The sequence below is a fragment of the Frieseomelitta varia genome, unplaced genomic scaffold (assembly GCF_011392965.1).
Source record: "Frieseomelitta varia isolate USP_RPSP 00005682 unplaced genomic scaffold, Fvar_1.2 scaffold_537, whole genome shotgun sequence".
NCBI classification, from domain to species: Eukaryota; Metazoa; Arthropoda; class Insecta; order Hymenoptera; family Apidae; genus Frieseomelitta; species Frieseomelitta varia.
The window spans coordinates 99,398-125,722 of record NW_025110298.1 but is presented as its reverse complement, the minus strand read 5'-3'; positions in this window follow the sequence as shown (position 1 = coordinate 125,722).

The following is a 26,325-nucleotide window of genomic DNA, read 5'->3' as shown; positions in this document are numbered from 1 at the left end:
CCCCATTAAAAAAAAAAAAAAAAAAAAATTCGGTGGAATATAATAGCAGGATCAGACGAGAAACATACGATTCTGTGTAGCACCGTGACATTCTAATTTCCTCTTCCTTCGTTATTTATATTTCAAAGTTCTCCAGACATTTTTGAACAATTCTCGTATACTCGACTGAATGGCAGGAACAAAACTTGAGAAAATACTCGTTTCACTGTTATTATTACCATTATTATTATTATTGTTATTATTATTTCTGTACATTTCCATCAGTTTGAAATTTGCGAACGAATTGTTAATTCCGGGTCAAGTCCGAAAGCAAATTGGATCGTTTCACTTTTGCGTCTCTCTCCGCTTTGTACTTTTATTTCTGTCGAAGGAAATTTGTTTGAAGTTCCCTTCGACCAAAAAAAAAAAAAAAAAAAAAAAAGAAAGAAAGAAAGAAAGAAAGAAAAAGAAGCACAGAGGCAAGAGAGATTCAAAAAGCGAAATTTTTCTTTCTCTCGGACTCGATACAACAGTTCGCGGTAATCGTCGATAAAGTAAAAGTTAGCCCAACCCGTTCCATTTCGTTGCACATTTAACAATATGTAACTCTGCTGGAAATTCCGCCATTGAATCAGTTCGTTTTGAATATCGAAGATACCTCCTCGTATCCTCTCGCAACGCAATCTGAAACATTTCGTTCGTTGATAGCAAGAAACGCATTATTCAACAGGCGTATGATGTAACCGTAAGCCGGCGTGCTTCATTTCCATTCAAATCATGAGCCGGCGTTAGGTTAGTCTTGAAGCCCAGCAATCGGCCGTGATACAGAACTCATCATCGAAACTTGATAACAAGATACGATGGTGCTCGATACCGAAGTTGCGTTAATGGGCTTATGATCTTTCCGTTCCGAGTGAATTCAATGGGTTGCAACGCTAAATACACTAAATTAGCCTACTAGATTAACTTGCACGTCAAATGCAATCTCGCTTACGTATCAAACGGATCTAATTAATAAGCTCATTACTGAATATCCAGCGGTGGATTTCCTTTGGAAACGCAGCTGCATGCACAATGCGCCCTATTTGCCGATCAAATTGTCGTCCCTGTAGAGCTGCCGCTGATCCATCGATCATCGATCCACGGCGGAAACTGCGAAAAATTGGAGAAATTTTGATACAACATACTTGGACTTGGCCTTGTAACTCGAGATTCGAGGTGGAGGATTCCTCGGTTCCGAGATTCCACGGTTCTGCGATATGCGTGGACGATTTTTTCAAATGTAACGGATTCTAACTTAGTTTCGTTTGTAGTTGGTTTTATAGTTAGTTCGGTATTACAATTGCGTGTTGTTTATAATTAGTTTCAGTTCACTGTTAGATATTATTTCAATTCAGCAAGGTGTGATAAGGTAATTTGATATTTTGATATTTGATATTTGATAATTCACGTCTAGTTCCCAGTTTCACGAAGATCTAGAACTGTTAGTTTGAGTAAAATAAGACTTTGAACGGTACTGGCTAGTCCTGTTGAGATGGATATTTCCTTCATGACGAATACAATAGTACACTGTTACAGGTCATGATCAAATTCTGACGATTGTCTGCCCATATATTGTATCATAAATGGAACAATGTTCCTCGAAATAATTAGGATCTACGTGAGACTCTGGATAGCTAACCTTAATGAAGAAGTACGAAATTTCCCAAACAATTTAGTGGGCGCAATTCGAGTAATTCCGCGAACAGACAGTATCCGAAACTTCTTCGTATGGTATTCCTCTGTTTGAAATTTAACTGTGTCGTCTTCTCGCGTAATTCCCTTCGTTATGACAACAAATGACAAATTAGCGATGATTGTTGACAAAAGTTGTCGAACGTGTTTCATCCATGTACAGATTTGAAACGTGACGACGAAAGAAAATTGGAAATTACCTAGCAGCTATTTTTCTTTTTTTAATTAATTGGAGCTTGAAGTTTTATAATTTCCTTTTTTAATTTCTTTGGAAAGTGTTAGTTGGTCTTTCTTCCTATTCTTTCTCAGGGAAAATTTTGCTTTCAGTCGCATGATAATTCGTCTTTCCCTGTTGCTCTTCGAGAGCACTGACTTTAGCCGTTCTATGAACGTCGATGACCCTTATACAGCAAATGTTCGATTAGTAAGCTGATTATCGTATTTCCAGGAAAGGATTTACATCGAATGCATTGCCCACCCGTCGTGTATGTATGTAGGCTCATTCATTAAAATGATGTTTGCTACTAATGCCTGACGTATTGTTGGAAGGTGTGTCGAAACGGTTATCACAGGTCATTTGTTGCCATTTACATCGTATTGCGCTCTAGTTAAAGCTTTGTTCAGGTTGTAAACTGAATAATCATCCTTTCTGCGTATATTTGCGCAGTAATTTGTCAGATGTTTCGGTATTGTTCGAAAAATCGTGCAAATTACAAAACAGTTCTCGCTTCGATTCTTGCAATTGTATTCTTCTTTCTCAACAACATTATTGGATAACTGTTGCTGTTGACGCTGTTGATTATTAATACATTAATATACTGATAGAAATACATATTTCGTAGATCGTATGAATTTCAGTGGCTCAAAATTTCAAAGTTTCAAAATTATTGAATAAATAGTATTAATAATCGGAATGATGTGTTAATTATTGATAAATTAATATATTGATAGAATTATCAGATACATGAATTTCAGTGATATAGAATATTCAAAATTATTGAACAACCGGAATTATTAATTATTAATGCACGAATATATTGATGGAAATATTTCGCAGATCGTATGAATTTTTTGCAAATACGTTTTAGGTTTTTTGAAAGATAACAGCTTCTTCCTTTCCTTTTTTTTTTTTTTTTTATAGAGAATAAACGTTCATAGATCACACGAGTTTCAGTGATAGAACCTGAAGTCAAATTTGCAGGTAGCAAAAACGCGATCCCCACTAGAATGATATCCCGTTGCCCAAGAACGATACATATTCCTGTCAAAATCGTGATGTTGTACCGTGCAGTAAGGGAAGTTGCGTGATTTGTTTGCGTCAAAGCCAGTTCTTGTTCCTTGAACCATGTTACCGAATAATTCGGAGGCCGAATCGATTTAAATCTACGCCTGTCAAAGTTGCATTACCAGGATCCAGCCAGTTTTTTTATTCCGTAGGAAAATAATGTACAGTTGAAAATGATAGCTACTTTTCCAGACGTGTGCGAGGGTACTTTCAGATATGCGAAAAGATTCGATCGGGAAAACAGATAACTGAGAGTTTATACGCGGTATCAATCATTCGCGACAGGAGAGGTAGTAGATTGTTGGTACGGACCTTTAGCTATTACTATACTTCTGTCACGATAATTCGAAAAATTAAGTTAATTTTTCAGAAATGCTCTCGGTGTTATTTCTTTTTCCTTTTTTTTTTTTTTTTTTAGTAACTTAAAGCTCGGTGATATACTTAAATATAATATATAATTATATGATTATAATTATAATAATTATATAAAATTGTATATAATTATTATATATAATTATAAATTAATAAGAATAATAATAATAGTATAATTATAATTTTAATATATAATTATATAATTATAATTATAATAATTATATATAATTATAAATTAATATAATATAAATCGTATAATTACAATTTTAATATATAATTATTATATTATATTATATATCATTGTTTTACACAGCTCAAGAATTTAAAGGATATCAACTTTGATGAAAAATTCGTGAAAATAAAGGGAATTATTCTTGACGATACCTGATAGTTTTCAAAATTATATTAACCACGTAGCCATAAATGTAAGCAGGGATATTCGAAACGAAACGATTTTCAAATGAAAGTTGATTCGTTGATTCATCTCTTTTATCCAGTGTTCTGTCTGTTGCAATCGCATTGTATTCCTTCAACCTGGCATGAATCCATTTTATATGTAGTCCCGAATGAAATTTCATAAAGCCGTGTTGAAATTTACGCAGTCGGTTTAGAGGAAGAAGAGAAAGCCCCGGGACGATTTATTCCTCTCTCCCCCCCCCCCCCCCCCCCCCCCCCCGTACCGGCAAAAATATTCTCTTTGCCCGATTCTATAATATTAACTATTCCTTCAGGCTCGACGACGCAAAGGCTCTGGATGCAAAGCGGAAAGCTCTCGCTGCTTGTTGCGTTTCCGCCTTTTGTGCAAATTTTAACGGCAGCTTCTTAAATTGTTTACGGTTCGAGGGTAAACGTAGGAAAAAAAGAAACGTCGAATATCGCGAATCTTTCGCGAATTGGAATTACAGGAGAAAGGAATCTCTCAATTTCTTAACGTCAAGTGGAATTTCTTAATTTCCAGCTAATGGAACGCGATATAATTTCTGCTCTAATCTTCGTACGTATACATTGTTACAATAAACCCTCATTAAGATCTCGAGTACTTAATAAGAACACACCGGGTCCCGATAATATCTCACGCTCCTAATGCACATATAAATAACGGAATTAAGTCACAATATATATCGCGCACACGTGTTACACACACACACACACGTTTGATATACTGCACGTAGATACGCGTAGCCGAATTTTTCCTTTTCATTTTTCTCTCAGCTATTGTTGTACATACGTACAACAATACATCCTTGAGTCGTTACGCAGTCACAGAGCACGCAACTATTAAAAACTCATACACGCGACATGCATACGTGAACGTCTTAATCATTTCGCGAATTCTTGCGGCTTTCAGCTGTTTGCTCGGCGTTCCACGCCTGAAAACGTCAAGAGCTAACGGAAAATCATTCGTCTCGGTTCTTCGTACTCGTTCAACGAGTTTATGATACTGTTGTTACTTCTCAGCTTCGTCTAATCTAGACTATGAGAAAACTATTGTCATATTCGTTCCAGTTGTAATTTGATTTGTAATTTATGTGCCTGCGAATGTGAACTTGAAATTGCACGCAGAATCTTTCGAGAATATCTTAATAGAAATTTCTCAAATTAATTCAGTTTTTTTAGATAGTTTTTTGGATACTTTTAGAGTTAGATTCTTCGATGTTCCTTCGTACAGCCACACGAGTCCAAACGTCCACGTTTGATTCACAAATCTCGACGCGAAATCCTGGCACTCTCGATACAAAGCGACGCTGTTATCAGCCCATTACTTGACCGTAATTCACGACGCGCGCGATTCACGACGGCGGGAAGGAACGAATACGGAATCATCCCGGCGGCGACCTCGATTCAAACCTTTTAACGAGAACCTCACCGTCTAAGATCTAAGATATAAACGGCGCGCTGAAAATTCAATTTCACCGGCGTTTCGCTGCTAAATTATTTAACGCGGCGCGTTAATGATGCACGAATAAATTAAGATTGTCTCGCGAGATGGGAGGAGCTGAACTACTACCGTGGAACTCGGCGGAGTAGTAAATTCGAGATAAAGCCGCCAGATCTCTGCGATGGGGCGCGAGAGGGACGCGGCCGTGAGACGCGGACACGCGGCTTTCGATTCTCTTTGAGAGTTACTTTCGACGAGCAGCAACTGGAACTTGTCGTCAGCTTCATTAGCGGGTTATGGTATCAGCGGAATCGGTTCGAAAAGAAAGTTACCCAGGCCCAGGTGTTTCGTTGAAAAATTAATTCGATTGCCCCGGCGTCGCCGTCTTTGATCTGTATCAAATCAATTCGGCTTTCCTCGGCGAATCGAATCGAATCGAATCTCTGGCACAAAGCGTCGAAGGCGTTTCCTTTTCCTTTTCTTTTCTTTTTTTTTTCTATTTCCTCGAAGAGTATCGGGTAGTAATTGATTCCTGGCGATGCTACGTCTTGACGTTATTAAAATGCAGACAGTTTCCAAATTGCGCGTTGTGTAACAAATTGCTTTTTATAAGCAGAATGTGAAGAAAAAAATTGATTCAAGTCAAGACGCAGTAATTGATAAGTTCTTCTTTTAAGTTCATAGTAAATAATAACAAGTAATTTTAACAATTAATGTGTATTGGACAGTAATCTACATCTTGATGTTAAAGTATAGTTTCTGTGCATTTTACGAGTTAGAAAAGAAGAATTGATGGAAAATCGAGACATTTCTCTCGTTTCGTGCAACAAATCGTGCCACCATCAATTCACCGCCATCGCGACCAATAAATAAGTTCGACAGCAACGAGCAATTAATAATTTAATTAATAATAAAACAAATGAATCTTGGATCCAACGAAACAAATCAATTGTTGATTGAATCGCGTTTCGACTCGTGCGATTTTACGCCCCGTTCGAGGTGATGTTAATTTCACGGCGACGTTACTGTTAATCATCATGAAAATAAAGAATTCAGCTACCATGCTCGTGTCCAGCAACCTTCGCGTCGCGTTTCACCCTCCCCTCACCTGTTGTAAATCATTCATCTTATACGTGAGGGTACCAGCGGAGGCTGGTGAAACGTGGGATAACGCCACGATCTAAAATGCATCGCAGTTTACCTCCTGAAATGATCGTTGCAGCGTTTAGTTTAGTTCGCTCGTGCCTTTGACCGGCGTGATCGAAATGGCCAAATAATTGAGCGAATTATTGCGTATGCAGAGCGTTCCAGATGGGAAAGCCTCGCCTCGGCTAATATTAATGCAACTCACGCGGCCATTGCTGTTTCGCATTTTGGTCACTACTATCATCGTTCCTCCCCGCCTTCCCCTCCGTGTTTCCATTGTTTCATCGGCTTCCCTTCGCGCGTTCAACCGATCGACGATGAAAAATGGTCTCTAAGGCGACGACAGAATTAATGGTGTTTGATAAATTGGCTTGCCGGGTGTTGTTTTATGGGAGAATCGAAGATGAATGTGTTTCATGGACTTTTGTATAAATTATTACGGTCGAAAAAAAAAAGAAAAAAATTTTTTGTTTTTTCCACCGTGACCTCGATGTCCACGTTTCATTAATAAAGTTTATTTTTCACTAGGCTGTAGATCTTTGGAGCGTACACGTATAAAATATTGAAAATGCAGTGTGCTCGTTGCGATACTTAGCAGGGTAAAAAAGATTTTCCATCTGATCGGTCTGTTTATAATTGTATATAAAAGTTCTGACTCGCATTGTTATGGTAAATTTAGAACAGAGTTACTCGTGAAAATTGCCAATTTTTCATAGTGATTTTCTTTTGGAAAATCGAGCAGAATTAGAATTAATTTCTATTAGATGAAATCACACGAAATAAATGATCTCGACAGTGTTACGATTTCAGATGATTTTTGTATCTCAGAGCAGGGAAGAGTACGATCTCAGTATACATTCTGAAATATGTACATACTTGAGACATGCAGATGCAGAATATAGGTCCTGTGTTGATAGAGTTCCGAGATGGAGAAAGGGTCAATGTTTTATCGATAGTGATGAAGGATGGTATAAGATATCCTTCGTTTATGCTACAAGAATATGATACAACTGAATTATCTTAAATTAACTTTTTTTGTCTGCCGTTCTGCATAAAATTCACTTTGTTTTGTCTCTTGTTTTATATAAAATTTACTCCATTTCTCAATGTAATTTCATTCATATCGGTGTAATATATTATTATTCAAAATTTTGGAACAGAAGTTATATTTGGTAAGAAGGAATTTTTCAAACAGTATCAATATTTAATTGAGCTCTTTGAATTTTATATTTTAGAAGTGGTTGGATATTTATTTTCACTGCTTTAAAAGTTTGATTCTTGACACAATACCGTCGTTTGACTATTCAAGAAAATTTTCCTGCAAAAAGTTAGACGTGTAATAATTATATCAAAACGTCGGAAAGCCCTTATATTTTCCAAGACCATTCATAATATGCAAATTAAGCAAGAAAGCATCGTGTTTCTTTATGCAAAAAATGAAACAAATCTCAACAAATCTCGATAATGAATCAACCGAGAAGAGGACACAAACGTCACAGACGATAATGTTTATCTATAGATAGTTGCACCAGCATATTCTTCCAGCATAATCATGGCTGTTGAGTTGCCAGGAGACAGAGAACTCGCGTTCGAACGAGCACATATTCAACTCTCCATGCGGCGATTCTTCGGCTCCGCGTCAATTCTATCTTTGTACCATTCCGAGGGATACTTAAAATAAATCTCTGCCCGCAGATTTTCATTCTGCTGCCTCGCCAGAGGCAGCATGGCGCCCCGTCCCAATTTCAGGCGATTCTGTCTCATTCTGCCTCCAAGTTTTAAGTCGCCTGTTTCGCACCGTCGGAATTTACGGCCAGCTGGCTCGAAGAATTATTTTTGCCGGACTGCAACGTCGCGCTGTATATTCCACGGAAGTCGTGGCGACTCTCAAACCAGAGGCGACGTGCGAGCCTCTCTCGATGAATCGAATCGAGGACCCGCAAGACGGTGAAAAGTCTTAGCTGTCTTAAAAGAAACGAAGCACGAAGCGGATCGCCCCTCGAGACTCACATCTTAATGTTATTGATTTCGCCTTTCTTTTCCTCTTTTCCCTTCGTGATGACAATCGGGCTCCAACAAATAATTCAACTCCCTACGTTTGGCTGCGTTTGATCTCGTTTGTACCTCTTTGCGCTGGAATGACGTGTTATAATCTCAGTTTTAAGTATAATTTAAATATAACCTAGGCAGATAATAAATTTATATAATTTATATAATTTATAAGTAAGTATAATTTAAATATAACCTAGGCAGATAATAAATTTATATAATTTATATAATTTATAAGTAAGTATAATTTAAATATAACCTAGGCAGATAATAAATTTATATAATTTATATAATTTATAAGTAAGTATAATTTAAATATAACCTAGGCAGATAATAAATTTATATAATTTATATAATTTATAAGTAAGTATAATTTAAATATAACCTAAGCAGATAATAAATTTATATAATTTATATAATTTATAAATAAGTATAATTTAAATATAACCTAGGCAGATAATAAATTTATATAATTTATATAATTTATATAATTTATCACTTCTTAGTAATTTCTGTCCGGTGATGATCATACAGGACGAGGTCGAAAAGAAAGAATTATTGTATACGGTTTGGTCACTCGTTATGGTCCGCGTTGCCAGCGCAAGAGGTTGATCGAGTTATTTACCGTTTCGCAGTTGGTCGAAGCGCGAGCTCGCGAGTTCGGTTGGATTTTGATGGTAAAGATTAGGCAAATTCTTGGTACTTTTACTAGCGAAAATTTACGATATGAAGCGCAGACAAGGGACGCTGTTTCACGTGGCAAATATTGCAGCAAGTGCTCCGCAAGCGCTCGATGTTTTATATATTTTCGTACATTGCGCGCGTTCTCCGCATTTTTTCGTATTCCTAAATTTCTCACAAGCGCATGAAAACACCGTGGTCTGGATGCTTGAAATTTGTGGAATTGTTTGGCGTTCTACGAGCGAGTTCCGTGAACTTCTGTCTAGTTTGATCAATTTGAAGATCTCTTTTCAAATTTATAATCTCTCCTTTCCTCTGTAATTTGTAATCTCGAAATTTCTTAATACCCTTCGTCGTTAAATATCCTCTCTCCGCTTAATTTCCTCTCGAAAGCGAGACAGCTTCGAGATTCGTTAGAAAATTCATCAAGGTGATCATCAAACAATACGTGTACGATAAGTGGTGAGAAAATTTCCAAAGGCGAGAAGTTTCAGTTGAATCGATCCCGAGCCGATCTCGGTCGAAAATTTCAAGAAACGATATCGAAATTAATTCAGTTTTAACTTATTTTAAACGGCGAATCAAACTTCCGTTCAGTTTAATTCATCCCGTTGACGACGGCGAGGAAATTTGCAAACGGTTGAACGGCTTTTTCGGCTGCTCTCTCGATCGAGCAGGGATCCCCGGCGCTGTTCATATTTTAGCGCGTCTCGGGGATTAATAGTTTTAATCAGGGAGTGGGACCCCGAGACGGAATTTTCACGTTATTCACAGCCAGCCGCGAAATTACAGGGCTTGAGAAGCACTGCGTCGAAGAATGCGGTTCTTGTACTCCCAGAGGGCGGCGCCGTGAAAGATTTGGAGCAGCAAGACGCATTCCCTTTGGTGTTTCCCGACGAAACACGATCGATCTGCACGCTCGCCGAACATAATAAAACGTTCAAGTCCGAGAGAAATCAGTAAACCGTGTGTGCATGTTAGAAGAAAGAAACACTTGCGCAACGTTGCCGTGCTCTGAATACGAGTCACGTTACGGTTTCCATACCACTCGGCGATCAAGATTTTTATTCGCCATAAACTGCCGTCTGTGGTGCATGATGCGCGTCTTTCTGAATTTATGCGCGAGACCGATTACGTTGCGTGAACGATTGGGAATGGACGTTTTAAAAGTGAATTTTTCAGGGGATCGTTCGTCGGGATAATTTTAAGTTAATTTTGGTTAACGAATGATAATCCTTGGTATTACGACTTGTTGCGAGTATCTTCAAAAAGTCGTGAATAATAATTTAAGAAAATATTATTATTTCTTTAGTTACAGTAAGAAAATTAATATGATAAAAATTAATATTATTGTAAAAATATTAATATTTCTTTAATTATACTAAAAAAATTAATTTTTATACTAAAAATATTAATATTTCTTTAATTACAGTTTCTATGTAATAACTCTTTAATTATAGTTTCTAAAATATTTCTAGCTTTCTATGTTCGTAAATTACAACTCAATTACGTATAATTCAATACATAATTCAACTTATGTAAATTACAACTCAATTAAGTATAATTCAACTTCCAATTTGAAAAATGAAAAATACCAAGAGTTTGGAGAAAGGTGAGAGAAAAATATGCCACGTAGGATATTTCATCTAGGAATGTCGGAATCTTAGAATACACAAATAACACATGATACAGTTCCTAAAATATTTCTGCAAGCGTTTGAATATCGTCGTAAATTATAAATACAATTACTCAAATTATAAATATAATTCAACTGAATAATTATTACTCAATGCTAAATTATATTTTTTATAATTCAACTTACACTCGTACTCAATTACACAGAATTTAATTGAACTTAAGGGAATGAAAAACAGTAGGAGTTTGGAGAAACTGTTGGCGAGAAAACGGCCAGATAGGATTATTTCATCTAAGAAAGACAAACTCGGTGGCTCGGTGTCATAATTCCATGTAGCCCACGTGTCGCCGTGTCGTTCGTTTGCCGAAGCTCGGATCCACTTATCCAAAACTTGTCCGCGCCGTATCCAGCGAGTTTCGACGTATGCCGCACACGTTTTCATTTGTAATTTGCCGCGGCTCAAGCCGCAGCTTCGTTCGTCGTCCGCGCGATGGAACGACCGGCTTATTAAACCCGATCTTTCCCCGAGAATTTCAACAAAACACGTACTTTGGAATTGGCGGGGTTGGCGGCTTGGGTTTCCTCCCCGCCGGTAGAACGTTGTTACGTGCTTCATTGGTAACTTTCGTCGTTCTGTCGTCGTGGAAATTTGTTGCCAGCAGGAGAGAGAGAAAGAGAGAGAGAGAGGATTGATCCTGGCTCGAATTAGTTTCGAGTTTTTGATGAGTTCAGAAGAGGCGCGAGAACAGTCGAGACCGCGAAGGAAGAACGAATAAAACGGAGGACTTTTCGCCACCGATTAGATTTTTCTTTGTGGCGCGTAGCGAGGATTTTTAGGTGACGACTTGGCGTACACGAAAACGTCACCACTATTTTTTTTTTTTTTTTTTTTTGGGTAAAAGACGATTTTAAGTCTCGAACTGTGAGACGTGCATCTGAAAACTATTTCGTTGATTTTAACCGCTTGCGCTGGCAACTGATTGCGGACCATAACGAGCGACCGAACCGTATACAATAATTCGTCGCTTTCTTCTTGAACTTGTCGGTACACTATCACTGGATAGAAATTACTGAGAAGTGATAAATTTATTATTTGTTTTGCCTATTTTGTTTTACTTGAATGTACTTCAAACTGAGGAGATATTGCAATTGGTGCAAGAGATTAAAAATACTAAGTACATGACGATTGTGTTATTTTTCGGAAAAAAGAGCCGACGCATCCGAAATTAACTGAGATTTGTTGGTTGTAAATTCTCTAAATTGTCTATATGATCTATATATATCTAATTTGACACATGACTTTTATCAATAAATACAGTGTGATTGCTAATTGTCCCACGAACGTTTGAAGCGAAACAAAAAATTTTGTTTCAATCGATCATCCGCGAGAGGAGAGAACGAGCGTTCCTGGAATTCTCGGCCAAGAGAAACACGAAGAATACGTCATATTTTCTAGACAATGAAACGAGCAAGCTGAAAATTTATGCGCGAGCCCTGCATCGTGGATTTTTAACGAGGAAACACCGCAATTAGGATCAGGCTGGCTTTATACATCACTTCGTTTGACATGTTGCGTGCGATGGAACTGACCGATAAACTCAAGTAAACTTTCACCTTATACCGCCGTTTTATTATTAATTCTAACAGCGACGTCGGTTCCTCCGATAGCCGCGCTGAATGTTTGATCGAGTAGTTCTAATAATATTTCTACCGATCAATTCTGTTCCCAAATTTTCCCGACGTTAATGCAAAATTCGTTAATTGTCATTACGATTTATGTTATTTACTCTTTGCGAAAACTCGACGTTAAAATCATAAATAATTAAATGATGAATAATTGTCGTCGAAAGTTGAATGCGAAAGAATAGTCAAGATCAAAGTGGTTTGTCGTAGTTCTGAACTTTTTCATTCCTTAACGAATTTCCAGTGTATTCAACATCTTTTTTTTTTTTTTTTTCAAAGTAAGTCTCAGTCCCACGTCCACGTCGGAATAACACGCGTGATGTATATTTGCCGTGAAAATATTCCAATATTTTTCCATCATCCTTTACACCGTGCTAATAGCTACTGGATATTTTAATTTCAAAGTTCTCTCTTCAATGTTTTAACGTCTATCCCCCTTCTCTCTTTCCTGTATATCGTATCTGTCTTTTTCTATCTCTCCTTCTCTTCTTTTTATCCCCTCCCCGCCCCTTCGTATGTTTCTTCAGCCTTGCGAAACGTATTTTCGCTCGTGCAGTCTCCGCGAGAGCGTTTTTCGCCCGGGTACAAATGAAAAAGCAACGTTCCGCGTGTGACAAACAAGAAGAGGGTGAAATTGGAAAAGCAATCTTAGTAACGGCGTTTCTAAAGCCACTTATGTATTTCTTTTTTCCCCAGGGACCCTTCAATTACATTACGCGAATTGCATCCGCCGCCTATTAGTAGATTGCCTGGAAATTGACCGGCTCCACGTTGCTTCCCACGGAATACTTAAACATCGTTGATTCTTTATCAACGTGGAAAATTTTCGAAATCGTTGTTGCGCGCCTCTGTGAAACTGTTATCGGATTAGAACCGATCGGATCGGGCTGATTAAATCGCGGAATCTCGCGGAGTGTGTTTTCAACGTGTCGCGTGTGAAATTAGCGAAGAGATCAGCTTGGACAACAGATTAGACATTTTTATGGGACGATAAGACCCTATGGAATTTATTTTTTGTATTCGATACAAAATTTAAATTCACATTTAATTGGGAGAATTATTAAATTTAGTAAATTTTAATTTTTTAAAAAATTTAATTGAAGAAAATAATTTATAGATCTTTAATTTAAAATTAATATGAATAAATTACATCAGGGATAGCAGTGTAATATTGTTTTATAGATGTTATAGAGAAAAATGATTGCGACCTCGATGTTGAAATGACGATGATAAACTTTAAATGTAAAAGTTTAATAATTAAGTCTGTTCGACTTTTAAAAGATATTTGAGTTCAAATGAGACGTAAGTCAGATTGGTTTCTGTCTATGAAAATATTTAAATTATTTGTACGAAAGGACTATAATTTATAAGTAATTCAATTTTAAATTAATAAATATTTATTTGTTATTTCAACATGTCGGTGTTTAGAACTTGAATTGAATCATATAAATTATAATAAATAATAATTTTAGTTTTAAATTACTAGAATGTTGTATTAATTAACTAGACTATTTCAACGCCTACGTAAACGGATGATGCGATCGATTATATTACAGTAATGAAATTAAAATCTCCAAGTAATAAATAAGGCTGTAAGCTAAAATTATGATTATGTGTGATGTAATTGTGTTACGATATTGGCAATTTCATCGATCGGATATTGGGTAGCTCGAGCATGAACTTTCACTTAACAAATCGGATAATTAATCTGTTAATGATTACAGAGTGACTGTAGAAATGGGAAATGATATACTGGTTCTTGTATATACTAAAATAATACATACTTTATTGACTACTGAACGCCACTATAATGGCTTCCAGTACATGTCATCTTATTGAACGGTGCGCCATTATAGTTTGTCAGTCGAAGAGAGCTGTATACACTGTTGTGTTATGTACATTATGATTTCTCAAAGTCTCATTTCTATATTTCAGAAATATTAAACATTTTGTGTATTAATAATTTAAAATTTATCTATATATAACTTTATCCTTTTTTAGTAAAAATTTCAATATATACAATTAATGGATGATTATTAAAACCTCATGTCGAAGCTGTTTTTTTTTTTTTTAGTTCAATAATTCTAGCCTCAGTTCATGTTAAAATTAAAACGCTCTGGAATATCACGAATTATATTATAAATTAATTAAATAATAATTAAACAATATATTATATCATGGGAACAAAATTTAAATGTTCGTTTCTTTCAAATTTCAGAATTTTAATTTTCATGTTAATTTCAAACGTATCAATCGCGTAGCGTGAAAGCACCATGATAGGATATCAAGTTCGTGGCTAAGAGGTTAAACAGTAGCTCGCAACAAGAGATACAGCATTTAGAAAGTGGAATTCTCTTTGACAGGAGCGACGAATACAGGACATGAAACACAGAGAAACATAATGTTCCAGCAGAGATTTGTCTCTCACGACTTGGCCGATTTTCTTTCTTTCGTCCGAGGCTTGTTGCTGTGGGAACGGCCGGCCACGTTAGATTCGTTTCGCCGTCTTATTGTGTTAGCTATGCCGGTAGATCCAAATCCGCCTTCGAGTCTTGCAACATGCACGCCGTCGATACACGGCCAAGGGGTGTGCATAATTTGAAGCACGGCGAGCGAAGCCCCCACGGCTGCCCCGCAGCTCGAATCCGATTCTGTGGTCAGCTTATTCAAGCTTTGGTCGCGCAATTGGAGACGGATCGGATGTGCCGGCTGCTGACAAGGAACTCTGATAATAGAGGCAAGCTTCAGAGGAACTGGAATGTACAGTACACTGTCTGTTCAGAGGGAAATTCGGTATTGACGTAATTAGACTACATGCTAGCAGACGTTCCATATGCCGTGACACCATCCGTACCCGATCCACTTCTCCTACTCCTAACAGGAGGCACCTGGTAGCCGGTAGCATCGCCGCCCTGGGATTTAATACCGGCTAACTCATATCTCGGGGGCAGCCCGGTTTCTACGTAATTTCATCCTTTGAAAATTAAATTAAATCATCGATCCAGCGGCCACTCCATTACTCGCGTTTCTCCCGTTCTTTCGTTATTGCCTGTATATCGTGTACTTACGAGAGACTTTCTCTCAAACACTTTCCAATTTCCTGCCTGAACTGTGAAACCGTTCGATTCGTCGGGAGAAGAACTTTGCATTCTTCTGTTTCATTTCGAGACACAGACTCGGGGAGACTTGTGTCTCGAAATGAGGTTGTGGTCGAGCTGTACAAAGCCACGCAATTCCTGGCAACAAGTGTTCCTTTTCTTTTGAAGAGGATGACCGGTGTCTTTGTCTAGACACGAGTATGATTGTATTTCAGAAGCGATAATCCTCCCTTTCGGGAGACCGATCGTGGGTTGATAAATCTTAATTCTACTCTAAACTCTATCATTCCGGACGATCGGCTTTCAATATCCGTGATGTATAGCTACGTGACTTCGAGAGTAGCTATTGTTGGACATCCGTGGTACATCCCCACTTGAATTTTCAATTGATCACACATAGCCCTGGTGATCAGCCATAAATTATCCCAAAAGCAGAATAGTATCGGAATAATATGTCGCCATTAACGGGCCAATTCGGAAAAGTTAACAAGTTGCAAATTATCTCGCTCGAAATCCTACGATTTCCCAACTAAATTGTGGTATAATCTGCGAACATTGTTCTTGACTGAATATTGAAAATTCGGCTTGATTACACTATTCAATTTTCTCTCATCAGAAAAATAGCCAAATATATATATATATATATATTATTAAAAGCTCATGTCGAAGCTGTTTTTTTTTTTTAGTTCAATAATTCTAGCCTCAGTTCATGTTAAAATTATTATTATTATTTTACAAAAGATTCAGCGCAAGCGGTTAAGAATATATATATATAAAGAAAAACATTTTCTTAACCTCTTGCGCTGAATCTTTTGTTCCAAAATTGTAATACTTTCTCAGTTCTCAGTATAATTAAGTGAAACAAAATCGGCGAAACAAATAGTAAGTTCATCGCTGCTCAATGATTTCTACCCAACGCGATATCACACCGACGTGTTCAAAAAGAAAGCGACGAGTTATCGCGTGACTCGTTACGGTCACTCGTTACGGTCCGCAATCGGCTGCCAGCGCAAGCGGTCAATGCGAAAATATCGCGTACGACGTTGGCCAAAGCGGCCACGTTCGAGCAAATAAACAACGTGAAAAAAAAAAAAAATCTTCGGCGAGAGCCTCTTGAACGATGACACTTCAAGAAAACACTCGGCCGATCCCCCCCAAAGGGGAGGTCGCAAGTTGAAAACCCTAGAGTACCAGCCTTGTTAGCCAGGCAACTTCAAACTGGACAGACTGGTTTCATTTTCGAACAGACACAGGAGTGAATAATTCTTCAAACGTCCAGACAGACAGATTTTAGCAAGGCTAAGGACTTCGTTTGAGTTGGTTCTCGCGGTTTGGAAGAGGCTAGGCCAGAGGGTTCTGAAGGCCTCAATGAGTTGGAAAGTAAATTGGTTGTCGCGCGGATGGAGCCAGCGGTGCGGCATCGATCGTTGTTAAGAGGGTTTTATGAACTAATAATTGGCCTTTCGACGACCTGTACCGCCGCGTCACGATACGTTTTACCGTTCGGTCGAGATCGAGCAGTGTTGCTTCTCTTTGTTTGTTTTGCCGCCGGCTGTAAATAAATTCAAATTTCCGCGGCGGTGTAAACCGGATGATACGATTGCCCAAGTGCAACGATGCAACATTCATACGGAACAGGGAGATTTGAACATGCTCTTCGGTTCTAAATCCTTCGCTTCCGAAGCTGTACCTTCGATCACGCGAGGAATCTTTACGATCGTAACGTTCGATAAGTAACTTGTTCTTTTTTTTATTTTCTATACATAAGTTCGTTTCGAAGGTTGTTCGGAATCGTTTTTTCAATTTTTTTTTCTCTTCCTTCTTCCTGCCTTGTGCCTAATTTTTAATTGAACGTACTAACGAAACTAGTAGTAAAACTATAGAATACGTTGAAATTTTTCTTTCCGAGGCACAGCGAACGTATCTCGTTACATTCTGATGCGAGAGAATGATGTTTCATCGATTGAAAAGTTCCGAGAACGAAGTGAAAAGTGATTTATTTGATCAACATCAGAGTTTCAAAGGATTAATGAAAAATTCCATTCCTATTACCGATGAAGAATATAAATCCTCTGTTCTTTGGAACAGCGTCTTAGATTGCAAAAATATTGACAAAGATTTCTTCAAATCCCCATCATATGTAACAAATGGCACGATTTTATTTCTGTAATCCCCCATGTGCTTTTAAAGCGGCCATCCAAGCTACATTTCTATCGCGCGAGCGCGAAATGTTCTCGCAGTTCCCTTCGAGAGAAAACGCCGAAGTCGAGAGGGGGAGAAAAATCATAAAAATCGCAGTAGACGGCGATCGAACGCAGCGACGTTATCCTGCTAAAAGCCGCTGCCAATAACAGTTCTCGTTACGCGGATTTCCCGCGAACTTTTAGGCTGAAGGTGCCAGATTGTGTACGAAGCTAGGTGGATCGCGATCAATTATGTTCACGAGGTGGATGCTCACTCTTCGCGATTAATCCCAGATTGTCGTTTCCCCGTTCCAACAATTAGTCTCACATTTATGACGGTACAGAGCAACAGGAGGTCTTGATTACAGGATAATCGGCTGCTGCGTTCTCTATTAGGTCTCGTGCGTTGCCCGTGACTATGTTCGCCGACTGAAACGGATGGTGGATTCATCTTCTCGTTGACGACGTCATATATAGACGTACACGCTGGTTAATTGGAATATAATAACACAGTTCGACTGGCAAGAGAATAGAGTTTCGGACGATAGCCGGGAGCAACGACAGTTGAAAGTAGAAATTTACGCGATTGACTCGTAAATTTCGCTTTAGACGAACAGAAATCCTACGAAATCTGTAGCGACCTCTACTTCGAAGAATTTAGATCAACGACATCTATGTTCCGTCGAGATGTGTATTTAATATAAACAATAGAATATTTAAAAATAGCTATTAATTATCACCATAGAAATGTTTACTGACACTTATATATATTGTAGCCATAGTAGAAATTCTTCATTCGTTATTTCGTTATTTCNTATTTTTATATAAACAACTAAAATTAATTACGGAGTTATTATTTATTTATAGTATTGTGATATAAATATAAATTATCATAATCACAATAAAATAAATATAAATTATCATAATCACTATAAATCTTGTTGGACGCGAAGGACGGTCGGAGTAAATTTTATTTCAGGTGGAAATATATGTGAATTTAATTTAATAGCCAAGTTATTCATTTGGTACGTCAGTTTGACGATAGATTTTTAATCGCGACACATTTCGCTGCGTCCCCGTACAATGGAACAGTTTATTTTCTACCGACGGATTGAAATTTAAATGAAACGAAATGAAATTTAAATTGAAGTTAAATTTAGCGGCTCGGTTTCGATCGTCCTTTGCTTGATCTTCTCGAAATTACTGAGAACTGAAGCCGATTGTTCAACAATGGATGATTGTAGAATTTCAGAGAAATACAGGGAAAATCTTCGTGAATCGTTGAGCAAATAAATAAGAAGATTCGTAATGAATAGTCTGCCCTGTAAAGTGGCAGTCGAGACAAAACTACAGAACTACTGTATTCGAAATAATAGAAGATGGAATTATACGTCTGACAATAACGATTCGAGAGCAGTTAAGATTTTACGGTACATTGGAACGAAAGTGGCGAATAACAGAGGGTGAACAGTGGCGGTAAGGTTCTTGGCCTCGGATGAAATCGAGCACCTTAATTTCGAATTGAGAACGAATAACAGATGCAGGCAGCGTGTTTGATCGCGGATACTTGGCTCGTTATTCAAATTGCACGGTATCTCGTTACTTTAAAACGGAGCGTCGGGCCCAATTTGGGAAACTGTTCGAATTAAGGTCGTTTCCCTTGCCAATTTATGTAACCAAGTCGCGCTCCTTGTCACGTGAACCCGTGTCACGCAGACTCACGGATCGCGAGTTATCGAAACGCGCGTGAATGAAAAGCAGCAAGTTCTTCCGAACGAAGAGTCTATCACCGTTTGATCAATCGACAATCAAGCGAAACAATTATTTCATTTCGCAGTTGTTATCAGTCAGATTTGTGGATTTACTAAACAGTGGGATTTTAAAGTTGAAGTTTGTCAGTTAGAAAATTTTTTACAACGACTCGCGGTGCATGTTCGTTGAGATCAACGAGTCAGAAGAAAGTTTCCAAATTTCATTCAGAAAGATTCTGTAATATTTAATTGTAGCATTATTCGACGCCTGAATTGATTTTAGATTTTTCATTTTCGACGAAATGTAACGGACAAGAAACGACAGAAATTTTTCGCAAAAGGATGTTAGCTCACGATATATGTATATATATATAGTAATTAATATTATAGTAATGAATAATTATTTTAATATAATATAGTAATAAAATAATAAATAACTATTTAATATAATATGTATATATATTAATATTATAATAATATTGTGTATTATAGTAATTAATATTATAGTAATAAATAATTATTTAATATAATATTAATATATATTTAATATGTATAATATATATAATATTATATTTATATTATATTTAATATATATTGTATATTATTTTAATATATATTAATATTATATTAATATTATATTAAAATAATTATTTATTACTATAATATTAATTGCTATAATACACAATATTATTATAATATTAATATATATATATATATATATACACACTAAATAATAATTTTGTAATTATTTAGTATAATTAAATAATTATACTAAAAATACTATATAATTATTTCAATATATATACACTCAATAATTACAAAATTCTAATACTAAATAATAATTTTGTAATATATACTATATATATACTAAATAATTACAAAATTCTAGCTCAAAAGTTAGCTTTTATCGAGATTCCTGTTTCGCCGAATCTCTACTTGTCTGTCACCTTGCAAAAATCGAGCTGAATCGAGCGTCGATCGTCAAAATCTAATATCCCCGTTCGGCCATCTTGAGAACGCGCGGGCGAAAGTAGGCCAACGGCTGTGCGGAAAAAGAAACGCGCGAAAACGAAATTACCGAGACAGCGTATGTACGAACGCTCCCTTGTTCATCTTCGGAATCGTTTCGAAATTTCGCGATTTCTTTCCAGCGATTAATCCGGAATTCATTGTCCGGGAACCGCCGCCGCGCGATTTCCATTATCGTTCGCGCCGGGGAACTACGTTTTATACATTTTCTAAAATGATTTTCCATTACACGGCAGTAAGTCCGCGGTATTATTTCGGCCTCTCGTCCTGGTTCACTTTCTCGGCAAGTTCGCGCCGGAACACCGACAAAACCAAATGCGCCGCGTAATGCAGCACCCGACGACTTTGAAATCTCTTTCCTTTCCTCTTCTCACTCTTTCTCTCTCTCTCTCTCTCTCTCTCTCCCTATCTATCTGTCTCCACCTTCTCTCCTAACGCCTCGTCGTTTACCGTTGGCTTAAAGAAAAATCATCCTCCCACGATCCTCCGCAATTACCTGGAAAATTGCGCGATTTTTAAAACGGACCGTCGCGCGTATTTATTCCCCCGTTCGCGCTCCTTTCTTTTTCCATTCGCCGTGAGACGCAGCCGCCTATTTTGCAACTTTCAATTGAGCCCCTGGGCGCGGCGCAGCGTAGAGCCGAGGGAACTGGAAAAAGTCGTGTCCATCCATTGTGTTTGTCTATTTACGACGTAACTCGCTGGCTGTTCATCGCGGCTGTTCAACTTACGCAACAACGAAAGATAGGCTGATGTTTTCATCGTTTTTCAATCCACACGGACAATCGACGTATGTGCATGGGTAGTTTCGTAGCGACAAGTAATGATTTATGATCGTCGGAGACGCGGCGATCGATGGCGTGAAATCAAGCAAAAGTGTTTTCGTTCGATACACGCGCGAACGTGGTTTTTTCGAGCAGAAATGAAGAGGTTGTCACATACAACTTCCAGAGTGACGAATTTGGTTAAGTTTAATAAAATTTTAGTGAAATTACGCGAGATTCAATGTCTCGTCTCTAACATTTAATACTATAAATATCACCAAAGTTTTGCATCGTCTCTGAAATACGTGCCATTTGTTGAATCGAGATTGTCCATTTGTCCATAAAGCTTCTTGATAAAGAAATTATCGGATACAATTTTGAGAGTGACGAACTTGGTAAAATTTAACAAAATTTTAGTAAAATTACGCGAGATGGATTGAATGTCTCGTCTTTACCATTTAATACTATAAATATCACCCAAGTTTTGCATCGTCTCTGAAATATGTGCCATTTGTTGAATAGAGATTGTCCATTTTTATCAAATTTTGATATAGAGATTTCTTGGTAAAGTATACTAGATTTATAAATGTTTATATTCAAGTTGAGATTAGATTAGAATGAATGTCGAGATGTATGACACGCATGCACATATATGAATTATCATAATGATAAATTATAATATAATCACTGGAAAAGTACCGTGTACGATTCGAGAGCTGCTAAACGTACAATTTTCAAGAGATCGATGAAAAGGATCACGATAAATAGTGAACCTCAACTGCTCCTTTTGGACACGAATCGAACTTAATAAGCAATAAGCAAAATCCTACCGAATACCGGGGACTAATTGAAGAGCTGGCATTTAAAAATCATCGTGATCCAATTTTAAAAGTCGTTGAATTTTAAAGGTCGATTGATAATTGTCGAATCACTTCAAACGGAAAGAACATTCAAGTCCCTTTGAATATTAAACGTCTTCAATTAATTAATTTCTATTTAAAAAGAAAAAAACATTTGTCAAATAAAATATTTGTCTAAAAGATGTTAAAATTAATATTACATTCTTCTAAAAATTGTCACTTCAAAATTAACGAACGTCCGAGAGTCTTAAACGTAAAAAGCGTTTCGTTTTAAATTCAAAATGCAAACATCAGCTGAAAAGAAATTCCACACGATCTCTAATTTAGATTGGCGGAACGCCGAAAAGCAATTTAAACCGATAGAAACAGTTTATTAAATATGCCCGAAAAACCGTGAAAATCAATCTTTCATCGAAAAACCTGTGAAAATAAATCTTTGAAAATATTCAAACGTAGAGCATCGTTGAAATCCACTATACAACATTTACATCGCATGTTCTATTTTTTTTTTTTTTTTAAATCGCCACTTCGAAATAAACGTGGAAATAATTCATCGATCGCCAAAAATCCGAAAACCCAATTTTCGTGCTTGAATGTTTCAAATGGAAATTGAAAATATAAATTTTACAATTGAGACGAAACGGCTCCTTTTTCTTTTCATCGGGGGAAGGATCATTTTGTAAACATAATTCGAGATGGAAATTATGGGACCCGGTGGGAGGGGGGTGCAGAGTCGCCGTGAAAATATTGCGTCTCGTTCGATGAATCATTCTGATTAACCGATGCTGTAAACTGCCAGCAGGATGTTTTACAACAGATTTAATTTCAACGGTGGAGAAAGGATGTGCCGGAGAGGATATTCCCTTAATGGCGTGACACGATAAATTTCGCGAATGCGGCTCCTTCGTCGCTGGAGGAGCTCTGTGTTTAAGTACACGATCGCGTCGGTCGCGTTATTGAAACGCAAACTCGAATTTCTCGAACTACTCGTCTCGTATAGAAGGAATCTTAACAATTTCTCGCCGGATAATGAGAGCGAGCCAGATCAATTTTCGCGTCCCTCCGAGAAGATAGATCCGAACTTTCGTTGAAACGCGATTTCCCCTTTCGTGCCTCGTTTTATGTTCAATTGTCTCAAAACCAGTTGTTTTCCAACGGAGTTAAATGATGATCCGAGAGGAAGAGAAAGAGAGAGAGAGAGAGAGAGAGAGAGAGAGAGCTGCCTTGGACGAGTCTGACTGATATTTAAGAGACAATCGAAAGCAGTTCCCCTTCAACTTTATTGTTAGATGTCGTCAACAGCGGACAATTATTGCTCGACACCGGTGACTTTAAAAACTATGATTCCCGCCTGAGATCCGATTTACTCGAAGATCAATTAGCTCCGGCGAATCTGATATCGTTTATTGTTATTATTTATTATTTTTATCATTTATTATTACATTTATATATAATATTATACATTTATTATTATTATATTTATATATAATAATTATTTTATATCTTTATCATTATTAATATTATTTTATACCTTATATATAAATACAATAATAATAATAATAAATGATAATTTTATACTTTTATCATTATTAATATTATTTTATACCATTATCATTTATTATTATTATTATTATTGCATTTATCATTTATTATTATTATTATTGTATATATAATAATTATTTTATACCTTTATCATTATTAATATTATTTTATACCTTATATATAAATACAATAATAATATATAAATAATAATTGTATATAAATACAATAATAATAACAATAAATGATAATTTTATACTTTTATCATTATTAATATTATTTTATACCTTTATCATTTATTATTATTATTATTGTATTTATATATAATTATTATTTTATGCCTTATATATAAATACAATAATAATATATAAATAATAATTATATATAAATACAATAATAATAACAATAAATGACAATTTTATACTTTTATCATTATTAATATTATTTTATACCTTTATCATTTATTATTATTATTACTGTATTTATATGTAATTATTATTTTATACCTTTATCATTATTAATATTATTTTATACTTTTATCATTTATTATTATCATTTTCTTCAGATAAAATTATACAAGCTGCGCGACGTTGTATAAAATTAATCGACGAAGTTTACTAGACAGACTCATTGATAAATTGACATCTAATATGATCTTCTCAAGGCAAAATTGCACAAGCTGCGCAACGTACTAAGAGATAATAGAATTAATCAACAACGTCTTTCAGATCAACTATCAACCTGCTCACTTTATTTACCTCGACTTTCATTCGTGCAAATAACACGAAACACTCTCCAATCCTCATTGGGGAGGGAAACACTCGGAGCTTTTCAAACGGGGCAGCAAATAAAATTATTTCGATTTCTTCGCGGTGATCGTTGAAAAATCTAGCTCGCGTTGCGCAACCACGTTTTGCGAGGCTTCGACGAAGCCCCCGTGTAACATTCGATGAAAGTTCGTCGATTGGATGTAGCGTAACCGCGTGCACGTACATACATATGCGCGGGCGTGCACGTAACTTCCGGAAGCGCAATTCCAACAACGATCTTCAGCGTGGCGGAAAACCGCAGGCTGCTCGCGCCGTGAAAACGATTCGCGCGGTTTAACGAGACTTGGAGAGTTCGAGTCGCTGGCCTGGCCACCGACTCGAACATAGCGTTAAGTAAATTTATGGCGGTTATGAACGAAACGGTCAATTGAACGAAAAAGATAAATAAAGGACGTAGTGGTTCCTTCGCGAAGGGGGTAACGCGAGTGTTGACACGAAAGACACGAAAGATCGTGCGTACGGCCGAGAAATCGACGGAAAGTTTTTAATTAAATCGGCAATAATGTTTCCATCGGACAGCGAGCCGCCGCGATTGAATTTCATTTCACCGGGAGAGAAAGAAATTCGTGGCTTGCTTCGAGAAACGCCGTGACTTCTCCGTTGAAAGATATTAAATTGATCGCGTGAAATTTACTGCGCGGCGGATCGCCCGCGGCGGTATATTGGAATTTTCTTCTCAAACTCGTTCCAATTGCCCGGCCTTTGAATAAATTGTTAGGGCTGTTAATTAGAACGACGACAGCTGAAGTCTGACTAGCTGAAAAGTGTTTGCGCACACATTTATCGCATTTGTCTATTTAATTTCTATTGACGATTATTCGTTTCATATTCATTTTAACATTTCGTTTGTCGCGTGTTAATTGCTGTGTACTTTTTGCTGCGTGCATATTAGAAACGCGCATTGATGTTTTAGTAGAATATCCGCATTTTCGACCATGTGTGATGTATACAAGTATATTAAATAATATATACTATTAAAATAATGTTAGAATATTACAAGTATTACAAATATTACAAATAAATATCAAAGTATCTATCTACCCGTATATTTTTATAAAATATTATCAAATAAATATCAAAGTATCTATCTATCCGTATTTAGGTAAAATAAATAATAAATACTCGCTCGAAATGATCAGAGAAACTGTCATTAAATTAATTAAATTCATCAAAAAAATTTGTACTCGCAAGAATAAATAACGTCCAATAATTTCAATACCCCAGCAACGAAGCGTTTCCTCTCTCATCGAGCTGCAAAAACTTCGTGTCTCCTCCTGTCCCGTTCCACGTAAGAGCAATATTCGCTTGTCCCGCTGTTCCTCGATGTTTAATAGACGGTAATGGCAAGTGTTTCTTCGCTTGGGAGTACTTGCGAGCCGCAGACGATGCACACGATCACGGCGAATCGGCTTCGTCTACGAGCGAACTTCAGTCTACCACGAAGACGCGGATTCGCCAGGAACGAGCCATAATGGGGCTGTAATTGGATTTAGCGATATAAGCTCCGGGGTTTAGCCGGTTCGAAGCCACTCGCTGCTCGACAACTGGCACGTCGTTCATTGATATATTCGTTGAAGCTTGGTTACGCAATTCGACACGGGCACAAGTCAACGAGCGTGTCGATACGATCGAACGATCTCTCGCGCAGGCGGGCAAAAATCCACGGCTTTTCGAACTCGAGGCGGATCGATCGGGACGTTTGATGAACTCGCGTCTCTGATAACCTGCTGCTCCTGCGAACCGTTCGTTCACTCTCCCGAAATCCCATACGCTCTCTCGTTTCTTTGTTTTTCCTCTTCGTATCTTTTCTTTCTTTTTTTTTTTTTT